The following is a 16,932-nucleotide window of genomic DNA, read 5'->3' on the forward strand; positions in this document are numbered from 1 at the left end:
CTGCTTTTTAGCACTTTTTCTAGCCTTCAGAATTGTGAATTAGTTACTCTCCATTCATAATAATGTAGTATCAGGGGGGAGCCCGGACAGGGACGGGTAACAAGCCTCTCTCATTGATTGAGCAGCCCCTGCTGGGTTGATAACATTCATTTCTACTCCCCCCACCCCACCCAGAAGTATGTTCCTTTCCAGTGCTGTGTGACCCGTGAAAACCAGATTTTAAAGGTATGGTACATTCGACTTTTCTTGCTTCAAGGTGCAAAAGCAAGAAGACCATTCCACATTTGGCCAACAGTGAAAACATGCCACTGCAATCACACCCATAATGGTAATCCATGCATTTCACCTCCATCTCCTAATCCTATAAAAACAGTGACAGGTCCATGGTCCAATTCATGGTAAGGAAAGGAAAGGTTCCTCCTGTGCACCAGGTCATTACTGACCCCTAGAGGGACGCCGCTTATGCTGGTGTTTTCATGGCAGACTGTAGCGGGGTGGTTTGCCATTGCCTTCCCCAGTCGTGACTACCTTTCCCCCAGCAAGCTGGGTGCTCATTTTACCGACCTCGGAAGGATGGAGGGCTGAGTCGACCTGAGCCGGCTACCCGAGACCCGGCTTCCGCTGGGATCGAACTCAGGTCCCGGGGAGAGTTTCAGTTGCAATACTGCCGCCTACCACTCTGCGCCACACGAGGCTCTCCAGTTCATGGTATCCACCTGCTTATGTCCATCTCCACCCCACCCCCCACACACAGAGATTGTCAAAGGCCGAAGGAAAGACCAAAAGCCTTTAAATGTCAAAGTATGATAATGTTCATGTATATGATCGTTCAAATGAATGATCATACATGCACATGTGTATCTCTAGCTATGAACCTCCTTTTGATGAAGTCTGTGCTAGGCAAGACTGGTTTGCTGGCTTCGGGGCGGGGCGGGGCTTATTGGTTCTTTTGGTTACTGTTGACATGAAAATTGTTGGCATCTATGGAAAAATCTACAAAATTATAGATGAATGTGCAGATAAATACATATACTGCAAGAATTCAAAAGGAAGAACTGCCAGTGTGAAGACTGAAAGGTGGGGAAAGAACAGCAAGACACACCTTTTTAATATTTTGATATTTTCATTGTTGTATTTATTGCTTTGGTTACTTTATTATTATTTGGGTTGGTATAATTATAAACTGTCCTGAAGGCATCTGCCACTTGGGTGGTATATAAATTAAATCAATCAATCAATCAATCAATCAATAAATTTGAATATCTAAAATGTGGGGCTTCCCTCCCCACATTAATGAGCACTGTTATTCTTTTAAGTCTTGATTTGAGATCTCAACTTGCATATAATGTGAAAAAGGGGGCAGGAATAGTAAACACTATGTAAATTAAAAATGCCTCATTTTCATTGGTTACAGAACCAATCAGCTGTGCAATAGTCCTTTAACAGTCCTCTGTGGCTCTTCTGGCCACTTGTCCATGCAATTCCTCATCCTGATTAAGATTTATATTACTGTAATTTTGGCATGCATCGTGTCCAACAGCATGGTGATCCGTCCACAGATGTATCCATAACATCCAAAATCCTCTTCTTCTTTTTTGTAATTAATAAGCAACAAAGAACTAGCAGTAACTGTTTATTCTTCTCTTTTCAAATATTCATCTTTCTTAGCATTTGGGAGCTCTTGATGTGATGCATCTTTCCAATGGAAAGTTGTTGGTGATGACAGGACAATCCGGGAAACAGCATCTGCTTACAAAAAAATCTAACTTTGTGCAGCTGAACATTAAATCTTTGATGAATTAGACCCAGGGCTTTGGTGACGTCTGTGCTGAACTGATATGACAGTTTTATATGGATTATGATTATTTATGTTTGTGAAAAATAGCGAACAAGAGCCAGCAAGGCAGTGTCAGAGCTCTGAGACCACCAGCATCGGTGCTCCTCATGGAGGTTTTATATATATATATATATATATATATATATATATATATATATATGTGTGTGTGTGTGTGTGTGTGTGTGTGTAGAGTAACATCATTCTGAAACTTGGAGCATGTGCAACATTTTAATTTTCATTAACTGTAGCAGGGTCCTTCATTGAAAGCCTGGGGGTCACAGCATGCCTTTAGAGACGCCTGCTTTCACAACACACTCAAGTAGCACTGGAGTATTGCGTTCTCTCCCCCGCCTCCCAGCCCTCATGTCAGATTTGGCCTCAAAACATTCCACACTGTTCCCTCACTTCAGCTTGAACTTAAGATATTTACAAAGCTTAAGCATACTTGTGAGCCTTAGAATGCATCTCCCATCATACACTGCTGCCAACATATAAATTGCAAGACTATACACAGAACAGGACGTGTCCTGTCTCTTCTCTGCCTATAAATATTAAGACCCATAAAGTCTCATTACAATGGTAGCTTTACATGGGCTCTTCCAAGCAAGATGAAATCTGTTGAGTAAAAGTTTCAGACAACTCTGCTCCACTGTTTCTGATTCTGCTTAATACCAAGATGTACAGGGGGCAATAAATGTTTGAAACATTGAAAGAAAAAAAATCTTCTTTATAACAGCCCCAAGGAACAATGTTTCTGTAACAAGGGCAACCCCATTATAACACCGGCATTCTATCTTATTACAGGCTTACCAATGCCATAACTAATGAAAGAACAAAAGACAGAATTAAAAATTACACAGGTTTAATCCCATTGCAGATATTTGAAAGAAAAAGCAAGGTTGCCTTATGTCATAGATCTGGTTGCTTTATTCATATATAACAATCATATAAGATGTGCGTTCAACAGCAACATAGGTTAGGGGGGAAAGCAATATAATATACCAGTGGGACCTGCAACAAAATATTGCAGTATGGACTCCTCCAGGATATTCCATTCCATTCTTCCTCCCATCCAGTTTTCCTTCTGTCAGCATTCCAAGGCCACTGAGCATGCTCTAGCCTCACTGGGGTGTTTTGGGGGTCCCCCTTAGGGTTTTTTCTTAAATAATTTTTGTATTTCTGCAAACCTTGAGGTTCTCCCAAGCTTGCTGTTACCTCCCTCATGTGCTGGTGCTGTTCTGGCTGTATAAACAATGGCACTCATAACTTAACATCAGAAATGGTGGGAAGGATGACTGCCGCCTCCCCCATGAATCTGCCTGCCCACTGAGTTCAACATCAGAAGCCATGCTCCCGATGGAAGCCATGCTTCCACCACATCCAGCGGTGTGATTGGTGAGAACATGAGAGAACAGACCTTTCCAGCTGTGCCATGCCAATTGTAGAATGCTGTCCAGAGACATTCAATTGGCCCCCCTTCTTATGATTTTTTAAAAAATATATTATTACATTTATATCCCACCTTTTCCTCTTGCAAGGAACCCAAGGCGGCTCTCATATGATCCTCCTCCTCCTCATGTTATCCTCACAACAACCCTGTGAGGCAGGTTAGGCTGAGAGTCAGTGACTGACCCAAAGTCACCCAGGGAGCTTCATGGCCAAGTGGGGACTATAACCCAGATCTCCTCAGTCCAACACTCTAACTGTTATACCACACTGGCTGTCATTAATTCTGAGATGTACTGCAAATATGCTTTTGTTTGACCAGGCGTTTGGCCTGTGCTGAGTTTTTCCTGATGGGTTTTTTTTTTGGGTTGTTATTTTATTGTGCTGAATCCTGTTTTTTAACATTTTTGTTATATGCTCTCAGATTTTTATTGTATTTGTTGTGTAAAGTTGTAATTTTAATTGCAAGAAACCTTGGGTGCCAAGATGTGGGGTATAAATTGTTTTAGAAGGAAGAAATTCCTTTTTTGGCTTTTTTCACAGCAGAATCACAGATAGCCTCCAAGTCTAATGGTGCTTCCAGACAGAAGGCATTGTACAGCTGTTCTGTTTTTTCTTCCTTAATGAATTTTCTGCAGTAAGGAAAAAGGCAGAAGTGGTAAGAAAGCACAGGATGGTTATGAGTGGAAGATGATGTCATCTGGACCCCATGTAACCTTCAGTGAATGAGGCAGGGAGATGGTGCAAGAAAATCCTAATCTGGAAGCACTCTAACCAAACTGTTGCTGCTCAGGTTTATTTTGAGGACCCAGCTGACCATTCCTGGGGTGTTTCCAGATGAGCCATTTATTGTGCAATCTGCCTGCCTCATTCACAGAATGTTATGGGGGAGAAGGGGTCCAGACATTGTTGTCTTCCATTTGTAAACCGCTCACATTTTCCCAGCATTTCTCCATCTTTTTTCTTACCACAAAAAAATCTCTTAAGGAGGGAAAGACAGAATAGCTGCACAATGCCATTTGAGTGCTAGCTTTAGAAGTCATCCATCTGGAATCTTCCCTGATCCTTGGGTCTCAGGTGACATTCCCTGTAGTACCACGAGGGACTAAACCCCTTGAGAGAAATCTTGAATTGCACACATACTAAGAATGATGACACCTAGCATGGCTAAAGCAGTAAGAAAGAGTACAGGAAAGTGATAGTGTTTTAAAATAACTTTAAAAAATATATACAATTCAAGTACGGAGAGCAGGTAAGCACACAAACAGGTAGCCTGTAAAGTTTCCCAGAAAGCATTCCATGTCCAAACTGTTTGTTTCTAGTCTCAATCCAAACAGCCATCAATACTCATTAAACAAATATATTTAAAAGATTAGTTTCTACTGAGGATACCTCCTGAGCTGTAAGACAAAATATTAGTGAACATGTAAATCTCCTAACTTTATATCAGTGATACTAATGATAATATTCTGTATGTATAGGCATTTTGTGAATGTTCAAAGCACTTCACGTAGACTATTTCAGTACTCATTATAAGTCTGTATGATACATTTTTATTAGGTTATTATCATCTTCTCCAAATTGTAAATGAGTCTGAGATACTAGCTTACCTAAGGCCATCTAATGAGTTCACAGCTGAATAAGTGAGATTTGAACTGGAGACTAAATAACTGTCCAGTTCCTTACATGCTTAGCCACTATGCTACATAAGCTCCATCTAATCCTTTTTGCTCTATGTTGGTAATCTCGTCCATGACAGATCCTCTCTTGCAGCAAGAGATTCTACAGCATTACCCAGGCCTGGTACGGTCTTTTTTGCTTGAAGGACTAAACCTCTGCCTCATCTTCAAAGGATTTAATTTCCTCCTCTTCTTCCCTGAGCCCCTTTGGCTTTGGAGAACTGTTGTGAAATCACCAGCTGAGTGTGTGTATGTATGCTATAAGACCTCTCTGATGCTCACTCATTCATATCTTTGGCCCTCTGGGCAGCTTGCTTTTAAACAGCCTGTGTTGAGAAGCACCCATAACCATTTCAGCCACTAACAATATGATTTTTAGCCAGAAACTTCAGCACAGGGTTGGCCTTAGGGTGGGCGAGCTGGGCAGTTGCCCAGGGTGCCAAGCTGAGGGAGGCGCCAAGCTGAGCTCAGTGGCTGTGCTTTTTTAATGTACTGTCTGCAGTGAGCTAGGGGGGCAAAAAGCAAGTGTCTGTAACCTTTCTTTCAAGGTTCTACAGGTTGTTTGTGTACTAACTACAAAATGATATTCCTTCAACAGCTGTAAAGTACGTTTCTTTTTCATTTTCCACTTTGATGTCATTCGTGCTAGGTAAAAAATCAGTGGAACACAGCTTTACTTTGAGGCAACGACCACTTAGTACTTAAAGTACTGTAAACACTATAAGCACTATATAAATAATAATAATAAAATAAAGCCGTAAGCTGTAAGAGGTCAGCTGGATACCTTTTTTATTTATAACTTTTCTTTATTATTTTTAAAGATAAAAGTAATGGATATTCTAAAATAAAGAATGCTTACCAAAAGATAGGAACTGCTACAAAACAAAAAATATTATAAGTAAAACCAGTGATAGTTCTGCTGTGTTGCATAGTGCACTGCCACTGATCAGAATGTGGCTTTTCGAACTTTGGCTTGTGCAAACTGTAACACAGTGGCTGAGAAATCAAGGCTTTGAACAATGTAATTCCTGATGGGCATCACACCTACAGCAGGCCCCATAAATCCTCTGGGTGGCCCTGCAAAACTGACTACACAGAGGGGGACACCAGGGGTACTCCTCACCCAGGGTGTTATTTATCCTAGAGCCAGCCCTGCTTCAGCATGAGCAGAAAGTACAAACTCAGCAAGGGTCCCCAACCTTTGGGGGTCAGTGGGCACATTTGGAATTTTGAGGGAGTGTCATAGGTGCTCTCATGAAATGGCTGTCATAGGTGTGGGCTCACACATTCACAAAACACTTATTCCCTAGAAGGTAAACTGATGAGGCTAAAAAAAAGTAACTTGCCCAAGAACCTAAGTATAAGACAGAGGTGGGATCTGAGCACTAAAACAAAAAAACACTCTTTTGAACCGAGATAGTGCTGGAGGGCAGCCCTTCACTTTGCAGCATGTCAGCCTCTCAGTTAAAATTAAAAATCAGGAGGACTGGGAGCTTGCTGGGCACCAAGAGAGATGCCCACGTTGAGGGGCCCAGCTACAAAGGAATCACAAGATTTTTCTAGCAATAAATCACAGTTGTTTCCAGCACAAATGAAAAAGACAACCCTGTCCCTTATCTCCAGAAATCAATATCTCTTTAGAACCATTAGCCTGAAGAGCTAACCATGAAGAGGTCAGAAATAAAAGAGAAACAGATTGGAGATAATCATAAATCGTTGCTCTACACTGATGATGCCATTACTTGTTTTCTTACATCTAGAATATTCTGTTTCCAAACTATTAAGTCTTATAGATATATCTGATAATTATTTCTGGATATACCATCAATCAATCAAATAAATTGGAGTTAATGGGTTCAGCATTAATACCTGAAAGCAGATCTTAACAAGTGGCAATCACTTGATTTGCAATTATGTGTGGATGAATAAGCATTATGCCAATGAATATAGTAACTCAATTGATATCATACATGTTAGCCTGTAGTACGTATTCTGAATCCTGTTTCAAAAATTTTCAACGAGGTTAAATAATCCCCACAGTGCTCTGGATTCCATGTTTTCATCCTAGTCAATGCGGGACTTTACATTTCCAAACAAGCGTCCCAATCCAATGATTCTTTGCTCAGAAGTAAATCTCACTGAGTTCAGTAGGGCTTACTTCCCATAGTGACATAACTTCGGAGTGTGTGTTGCGGGGGGGACGGGGTGTGTGTGCTGATCTAGGCATGTAGACAGAGAGAGGTAATAACTGACTAGTCTCTGGGATGGATCAGATTGAAGTAGATTTTATTAACAGCGATTCTTGGAATTCCTGCTTTCACTTCTGTGCATTGAAACTTTCTGTACTTGTCAGCTCCTACAATGGAAACTTCCTGAGCAATTTGGAAATAGCTAGGCAACAGCACTGATAAATACATGCATTTTAAATCCACCCTTAGCTGCAATTTCAAGATATGCATTGCAGGCCCATTTGTTCTTTGGAAAATATGGGCTAGTCAGGGCATTCTGTTAAAAAGATTTGATGGTTGAGGAAGACATTACACTTCCTTTTGCAGATTTAAAGTCTAAATATTCACTTCCTCCAGAAACTAAGTAGGAATATTTACAACTGGTACAGCTTACAGAATTGTCCAGATGCTTGTAAAGCAACCTGAAATACTTCAAATTTTATAAAAAAAGTATACACTACCAGACATCAGTCTCCTTGGATATCTCAAAAAAGGGTTTTTGAGGGGGAGGTTTGGCTTTATTTTTTTTTAATATACATGAATTTGTATATATCCATAGCAATGAATACACAAGAAATGCACGCACGCACACACACCTTTCTAGCAATTATACATAGGCTTCAACAAAAGCAGACCAGGTATCCAAATAAGAACTCATTTGAAGGTGGCATCTATATGCCACCTGTACAAATGCTGAAAGCGTTATCAGGTCCTCAATCCATTGTATTAGAGAAGGTGAATGCTTATCCTTCCAATGATGTAATATCAGTCTTTTAGCTGTCAAAAGGGCATGGAGAATCCATTTACGCGGACCATTCGTTAATTTCCATGAAGCAGGTAAGTTATTTAAAAGAGCATCTACATCAGCAAAGACTGTTCTAGTACAAAATTTATAATAATTTCCTCCCCAAAAGAAGCAACTACTGGAGATTGTGAAAAGATTTGTTTAAAAGAACCATTAGCTGCATTGCACTGCTAGTAATTAGCCAAGTTAGACAATCCCTTATTAATGAGGCATTATGGTTTCCAAAAGACACGAAACAAAAGTTTTTGCTGAATAAGATGCAGCCTAAGATCCACAGAGATGACAGGTATAGATGCCAAAGCAGAGATCCACCGATTAGGCCGAATGGGAGAATACAGTTGGAGTTGTGGCGTGCCCTCTCCCCACGCTTCTGATTGGACCTACTGTGATCAGCTGGGAATGTGGAATCTTGAGTACAATCTTCTCAGTTAAGGTCCTTTCTTTCAATTTGGCCTTTTAGAGCATTCATTTGGTCTTTTAATTAATGTATTTATTTTTACTTCCAATGCAGTGCTACTGGTAAAAAACATAAAATAAGGAAAGGGAAACACAAGAGAAAAATGCAGGTCTTTCTCCCCTTCTGTCTCTTTCCATGTATGTCACTGGGCTCAGAGGGCAGCCAGGTCAGGTGCAAAGAAAAGTGGAGGTGAAGAAAGATGCTGCATCTCCTTTCCCCCTTGGTCCTTTTCTGAGGCTGGCCATGTGTCCTACTTTACAGAGGGCAGTCCTCTATTTGAAGGGCTGTCAGAGGTGAGGATGGGGGAGAAATCCATTCAGTTCACAGTTTAATGCAAATGTACTTAATTTTGCACTTTCAAATCACTATGTGAACCAAAATTCAGTCCTTTGAAATTTGTACTCCGATTTTGCAATTAAGTTCTCCAAGCAAAAAATGCATATATTAGGGGAAATAATGTTAAATTGCTTGCAAAAAAATGTGTACTGTAGATAACAATGCATACAGAAATGCATGTATTAGGAGAAATGTGCACAAAAAGGCTTATGAATTTTCACGCAAAATTTAAAAAAAAATCTCAGGGCTTGGGACAAACCACACTTAAGGCTGGAGAAAGTCTAATAGTTCAACATGAACCAAATTTAAGATTGGAAAAATGAGTAACCTGAAATTGACAGATTTGCCCATCCCTAGTCAGGGGAAAGACCTCTGTTTGAAGGACAAGTCCAAGTCCCATTTAAAAATAAAGAAACATAAGCAGAGAGAGCTACAGGGGCCTTGAGGTTACCAGCAGCTGCAGTCAACACCTGGACAGCAGACAGGGCACTTGATCACCATCTTCCCGGCTATGGTGAAATGTATTGTATTCCTATTTAAATTATAGCAATCATTTCTAAATTTGCATTTCTGCATATAAATTAGCACACACAAATGTGCATCCTCTTTTTTGTGGTGTATTTTCTCTTTTTGGTGATGAGTTAAGTGGCCATCCTATCCTTCCCCACCACCGATGCTTTTCTAACCCACCCACCCCAATTCTACTGGCCCTGGTAGCAGCAGCTATGGTCGCCAACTTTTGAACCAGCTTCTGTAGCTGTCCCTTTCACACACAGGTGAGTCCACAAAAGCCATGTGTGTGGCCTGCTATATATCCCAGACACCCCCCAATTCTCACACATACTCCCACATGCTGCTGCTTCCACCACTGCCGTGACTATACTAGGGAAGACATCGAGTGGAATGACTCTCCTCACACACCCTGTTTCCAAGCAGGAATGGGTTCCTGTTGGGAGTGTAATTTACATTATGTGCCTCCCTCCCTGCCCAGCTGATTGGTGGGAGAAGAGGCACAATCTCAAAATGCATATTCCCCCCCCCCCAATCCCTGCATGCTGGGGAAAGAAAGCATGTGTATCTGTGTGTGAGCATTCATGTTGCTAATCCATCTCCCCATATGAATCTCAGGGGGCAAAAGGTTGCCCAGACCTACTTTAACAGCAATTTGATCTGAAGCAATTTGCAGGTGATTATGTTAACCTCCACACCATAAAAAACTTCACCTGCTGATTTCTGCATAGAAAACCTCTATTAAGGGACAGAAGCAGGCTGGGATTTTCTTTCCCTGGCCAACTGGCAACGCTATCAGCAGCACTGCTTCTGGGCATTGTCTAGAAAGTCCCCAGAAACAGTGTCAGCTGGCAGAGGGACGCTCTAATCTGAGACAATGCATCTGGTTTTAAGAGATTAAGGCTGCAATCCTATGCACACTTACCTGGGAGTAAACACCAGTGAACTCAGCAGGGCCTACTTCTAGGTAAACATGCATAGGATTGTGCTGCAAGAAACTTACTTTGGTCACTTGAAAGCTTTCACTGCCGTACAGGAACACAAAATGCTCACTGTGAGGCTAGTGTGCTGCTGTCAGAAGACAACAGCTTCAGAGGAGGTAAATCAACCAATTTTTTTTATAGGAACCATTTAAAGCAAAGGTGGGCAACTTGTGTCTCTCCACATGTTGTTGGGCTGCAACTCCAATCATCCATCACCACTGGCTATACAGGCTAAGGCTGATGGGAATTGCCCCCACCCACCTGCTTTAAAACTACAAGACACAGCCAAATTAAGACCTATAATATGCCATCATTGGAAGACTTACACATGTGCTTAAACATTCCCCACTGAAGTTAGGGGGACTTCAGTGATTTACTTTGGCTGGATCGTGCATCTGCCTTTCCAATCCCCCTTTTGGAAAGATTTTGCTGGGTGGAAAGAAACACAGAGCAAGTCTAGATGTCTCATTCATCCACTTGTCTCCCATATATTCCTGTTTGTCTTAGCAGAGGTTCAAGTGGAAGTTAATATGTCTCCTACTATTGAAGGGTGAGTGGCTATATTGAGCAATTGTGGTTTGCCATAAGATCTTAAAAAGTGGCAGAGAAAAAGCAGGAGGGAAAGAGGGTGGAGGGAGAGGGAGTGCGGGCCACATAGATGCAACTTATCGCATTCTTTGCATGTTTATTGTGGCATGTTTGTGTTCCTGGGATTCTGTTCACAGGACTGTTGCTGATAAAACACATGGGTATTTATGCTTTTTAGCTGCTGTTTACAGTGTAGTAGACAGTAAGGTTACTTCCAGATTCTCTAAGGGGCTGAAACACAGACAGGGCCAGATGTACTTTCCCCACTGATTCTCAGAAAGATGTCCAGTCTCTGCGGCTGACATTATTGGACGTGTTCCAGGGGGATGGGGTGTCAACATTTTGAACCTGAATTTCTTTTATTACCTACCATAAGCAATCTAATCCTTGTGAAAAACTTTCCTAAAGCTGTTATAAAATGTGTGTGGAATTATCTGTAATCTCTTTTTCACTGCAGATAATATTCAAGTTTGGAAGGTTCTGTTCATTAAACTCCCTTGTGCCTCCTTTGTGAAGCAGACTGCTGAGTTCAACAGAACTGTTTCATGTGGAGTTGCAGAGCCCATTTTCCCATAGAGTTGCAGATTCTTTACGTGCCCTAGAGAGGTGGCCTACCCACCTCTCCAGCCACTGCCAAAGAACAGGCAGCTTGGGATGATTTCTTGGAGGGGCGGGGGGAAGACAGTTGAAAGATGAGAAACAAACCAATGGTGGCCTGTTCCCCCATCTACGCTGACTCCCCAGGGCCTTCAGCCTTTATTCACTTTTTACTCACAGTTGCCCTGGATGCTCCATAACTGAAAGGACCATCCAATATTTATCTGCAGAAGTGTCACGATAGACAGAATGTTTTTACAAAAAGTTTTAACTTCCAGAGCAAGGATATGCAGTCCTTGTGAACCACAGCTTCAAAAGGGCCAAATTCTGTTAAAACATTATTTGTTGCCATTTTAGTCTCAAAGAATAAGATATTAAGAATCGACAATGTAATATTGTTCATTGGTTCAACATCTGTTAATCAGAGAGCAACAGCTGCATTCAGATGTGAACACAGATGTCTACAATCGAGAACACAGTAAACCTGATTTTACCATTCTTGCCACCACATGGCATTATAAAGGCCACAGTAAGGTCAGATGTACCACACAGCCAACAACTCACTGCAGATGACTAGCTCACCACATGGATGCAGATTAATGTGATGTATATCAGCCACATTGTGTTGTGCTGTCTGAATCCACCCAGCCAGGCCTACATAAACTCTGCATCTAAAATACAAATTCTGTACCTCCCTTTTTCAATTAGAAGAATATGAATTAAGGCAACTAAGATATAGTTGATTGTTTTACATAATTTATTTTGCTTTGGCTAGCTATAAAGGAGAGTGAGACTGAAGAAGCTATTTAGAGAACAAAAGCCCTGCTCTTTGTTTGCTAGGAGTCATGTTTGCCCCACTACATATGTCCAATTTTTCCCCAAACCACTGCTGTAAAGGTTAGGGGAGCCTTATGCATGGAATATTTTGACAATTGAGATCTGGTCTACTTAATCCCTTCTGTTTTGTTTTTTGAGAATCCTTTCTCAAAACCTAACTATTTCAGTTAGTTTATGCTTGATTGTATTTAAGTTCACATTGTTTGAGTCTCCTCTTCCACTTTTCCCTCCTTTTTTCTGTCTCATCTATATAAGAGTACAGTAGTGTAAGGCTTATTACTCAAGATCTACCAGACCAATTTTGCTAAATGTTGTTTTAAATTTGAAGCTTGAGCAGTGTAGACGCGCAGAAAATTTTGAGAGTTTGAAAAAGTTCAAAGCCTGAGCTTTAATAACAATTAATTTCCTCTGTGCCAAACAGGCAAGTCATCCCTCTGCCAACAGGATGACGGATAGCCCTGCTTGGCCAATCAGTGTGGCGTAAAGGCAGGACCCAGGCACAGCTGCACAGTTAGGCTGTCGCTGCCAGCAGGGAAGGAGAAGGGGGCGGAAGTGGCTAATCGGGGCATGTGAGGGAGGAAGTTGGGCTGCTCTGCATACACCTTTTGGAGGGGCGATTCACTATGCATGAGCCACATTCATGAGCCCCGCTGTGGTGAGGGGATTTAGGGGCAAAAAAGATGGAAAGGAGCAGGACTACTAGCATACATGGAGACATGGGCTTTACACTAGTTACTTAGAATGTAAGCTTGCAGGCAGGGCCTTGTCTATTTTTATGTTTTGCAAAGGACCAAATTGTCTTAGGAGTTTAACAAATAATACCATAATGGGTTGAATTCAACTGTGTCAATCTGCCAGTGGAACGGATTCTCCCTCTCCCTGTAGCCCCCCTCCCAATTTATTCTGGAGAGTTGGGGGACCCTCCAGAGCAGATTTGGGGGGGGACATGTGGGGCTACAGTGGGAGGGAAGGGAAGGGAAAGTTCCCTTGCAAGAGTGGAAATCTTCTCACGCGACATTGGATATCATCCAATGAGCTTGCTTTTCAAATCAATGAAATACTGAATTGCGTGTTATGTACTACTTTCTGCGGCCGGCTGCACAGTCAATCATAGATGCATCAAGGGTAGGCGTGTACACTTTACAGGGACCCATTACATTGAAGAGAAACATTGAGACTAAATTTTACGTGATGCTTGAAGATGCTTATGTAAACATGTTTCTCTATCTCAATATAGGATGTCTATACCTGGTGAGAATAAATGTAGTTAATCAGAAGCAGTATTTGAAGAAAGTAAGCCACATGAATACTGGGCTGTTTTCTAAAAAGAGTTGGAGATGCACCTCTGAATGTGACATGCTCTCTCAAGAACTACAAGTTCCGAAGTTCCTATGCACAGGCAGAAGAAACCAAAATTGTTTTTTTCCATGGCCTCAAAATTTCTGGAAATTTTATGTCTCTGTGTCTGGCTCCAAATGTGTAATATAAAGGACATTAAAAACAAAAGGAACTACAGGAGCAATCCTATCAAGATCAATGGTCACCTCCGAACCCAGGGGCAACCGCCTATCCAGTGCAGGGCAGGAGCCCAGCCCTGCTTCCACAGCTAGACAGCTGATTATGGCTGTCTAGCTACAGGACCTCAGAGCGTGGGAAGCGGTGGCCGGACAACACATAGGATGTGTCGTGCCAGACTTCTGACTTCCCTGCCCTGCCCCCAGGAACGCCCCGTTTTCGCTGCTCCGTGCTGCTCTTATGAGCATGGGGCCGATCCGTGCTGCCTATGAGGTGGTGCAGGAGGGGGTGTGGGTCAGTTATCCGGGAACCGACATACAGTCACGAGCCAGAAATATTGGAACAAGGATAACTGTTTTGGCAGTTGGCCTCTGTACACCACCACATTGAAGTTGAAAGGAAACTAGGGATGGTGGAGAATTCCGCCATGGATTTCAGTGAGGCCGAATTCACTGGCATTCGGCCCCCCGAAACCCGTGGCAGAACGGCCTCCCACCCCCCCGCGGAATCCCCCCTGGGGTGAAGCTTACTTGGGGTGGATGTTCCGGTGGTGGAGGCTCTGGCGGTGGCGGCAGCTGGTCTCTCAGCCGGCTGCTGTGGACTCAAATGGTGGCTGCCGTAGCAGCTGCCATTTGCATCTGGCCAGGCTGCCGTGATAGGCTACGTAAGTATTCACGTAGCATATCATGGCAAAGGCATCCATAAAAATGGCGGTCACCACGCCATTTGCGTAGCTGCCTTTGCCGTGATAGGCTACATAAATACTTACGTAGCCTATCACGGCAAGCTAAAAAAAACACAACAGCATACTCAAATGGCAGTGGCTATGGTGGCCGCCATTTGTGTTCCCTTTTTTTCGCTGTTTTAGCCTACGTAAATATTTACATAAGCTATTAGGGCGAAAAAAAGGGGAACGCAAATAGCGTAGTGGGCGCTATTTGCGTTCCCCTTTTTTTCGCCGTAATAGCTTACGTAAATATTTACATAGGCTAAAACAGCGAAAAAAAGGAAACGCAAATGGCGGCCACCGTAGCCGCCGCCATTTGCGTCTGATTTTTTTTTTTTTCCCCGGAAGGCTGCCCAGCAGCCAGATGTCCGGCTGCGGGAGGCCCTGGCTGGCAGCTCTGTGGAATCTCAGTGGAGCGGAGCTGGCCGGATTAGGATTTCGGAGGGAGGTGCGGAGCGCCTCCCCCCCCCCACGAATCACCCTGTCGAAAAGGTGACTTTTGTACATCCCTAAAGGAAACACATCCAGATGGGAGCGAAGTCAGGACTTTCAGCCGTAATTCAAGGGGTTTGACAAAAGTGGGGCACTAACCATTCAGGAGGTACAGCCACTGGCATACACACACACCCATCGTTGGTGGCTCATAAGTAATGGAACAAACCAACATCATTTCAAACTTAAGGATCACCTTTAATACCTGGATGAAAATCCTTTGCAGTCAATGACTGCCTGAAGTCTGGAACCCATGGACATGACCAAATGCTGAGTTTCCTCCCTCAAGATGCTTTGCCAGGCCTTTACTGCAGCTACCCTCAGCTGCTGCTTGTTTGTGGGTCTTTCTGCCTTCAGTCTTGTCTTCAATAAGTGAAAAGTATGCTCTATTGGGTTGAGTTCAGGTAGGCATGGCGGACAATTCCGCCATGGATCTCGGTGAGGCCGAACGCCAGCGCATTTGGCCCCCCGAAATCCATGGCAGAACGAAGCCCTCCCCCACGCGAAATGGGCCCAGAACGGAGCCTACCTTTGTCGGCTGTTCCGGTGCTCCTCGAACGGCAGCCGCGTCTGCAGCCTCCATTCGCGTCTTTGGAATGGTCGTGATAGGCTACGTAAATACTTAAGTAGCCTATCACGGCTAACGCAGGGACACCATTTGTGTCCCTGCAGAGGCTGTGGTAGGCTACGTAAATATTTACGTAGCCTATCACGGGCCAGCAAAGGGACGCAAATGGTGTCCCCTACACAGGATGCCATTTGCGTCTGCAGCAGCCCGGCAGCAGCTGGAGGCCCCGCTGCGGGTTGGCCCGGCCGGTGGCTCCGCAGCCTGGCCGCGGAGCGGATCCAGCCAGGCAGGATTCCAGGGGGAGGAACAGATCTCCTCCCCCCACCTGCGGAACCCGGCGGAGCCAGGTAAGCGGGGTTTCATACACCCCTAAGATCAGGTGACTGACTTGGCCATTGAAGAACATCCCACTTCTTTGCCTTGAGAAACTCTTGGGTAGCTTTTGCTGTATGTTTTGGGTCATTATCCATCTGCAATATGAAGCGGCATCCTATCAGTTTAGCAGCATTCAGCTGAATCTGAGCAGAAAGTATAGCCCTATACACTTCAGAATTCATCCTGCTGCTTTTATCAGCAGTCAGGTCCTCACCATACATGCTCATGCCATAACACGGCCTCCGTAACACATGTTTGACAGATGATGTGGTATGCTTTGGATCATGAGCTGTTCCTTTCCTTTTCCATACTTTTCTCTTCCCATCATTCTGGTACAAGTTAATCTGGGTTTCATCAGTCCAAAGAATCTTATTCCAGAACTCAGCAGGCTTTTTTAGGTGTTTGCTGGCAAAGGCTAATCTGGCCCGTCTGTTCTTGAGCGTTACCAGTGTTTGGCACCTTGTTGTGAAGCCTCTGTATTTACATTCATAAAGCTGTCCCTTGACTGTAGATGTTGACAATGACATGCCTACCTCCGCAAGAGCGTTCTTGACCTGGCTAGATATTGTGAAAGGGTTCCTCTTCACCATGAGCAGAATTCTGCGGTCATCCACTTTTGTTGTCTTCCGTGGTCTTCCAGGCCTTTTGCTGTTGCTGAACTTACCAGTTAATTCCTTCTTTTTCAGGATGTTCCAAACTGTTGTGTTGGCCACTCCCAATGTTTTTGCTATCTCTCTGATGGGTTTATTTGTTTCCTCAGCCTAATGATGGCCTCCTTCACTCGCATGGACACCTCTTTGGACCTCACGTTGGGAGTTCCAGTGAACAGCTACCAAATGCAAATGTATCACTCAGAACCACCTCCAGGCCTTTTCTCTGCTTGATTGGTCATGGGGTGCCCAGGAAACAGGCCACACCTAGCCATGCAGCTGCTTGTCAGCCATTCGTTCCA

The 16,932-nt window shown here is 43.4% G+C and overlaps 1 protein-coding gene across 4 annotated transcripts in view; it reads right to left on the reverse strand.

Annotated features, from left to right (window-relative positions):
- The window catches only part of MYOCD (myocardin), a 349,938-nt gene that overhangs the window by 156,111 nt on the left and 176,895 nt on the right, over positions 1–16,932 (reverse strand). The window lies entirely within an intron of this gene.

Source organism: Heloderma suspectum, chromosome 2 (assembly GCF_057233095.1).
Source record: "Heloderma suspectum isolate Gila_16-S chromosome 2, 16-S_ref, whole genome shotgun sequence".
In the NCBI taxonomy this organism is placed as follows: Eukaryota; Metazoa; Chordata; class Lepidosauria; order Squamata; family Helodermatidae; genus Heloderma; species Heloderma suspectum.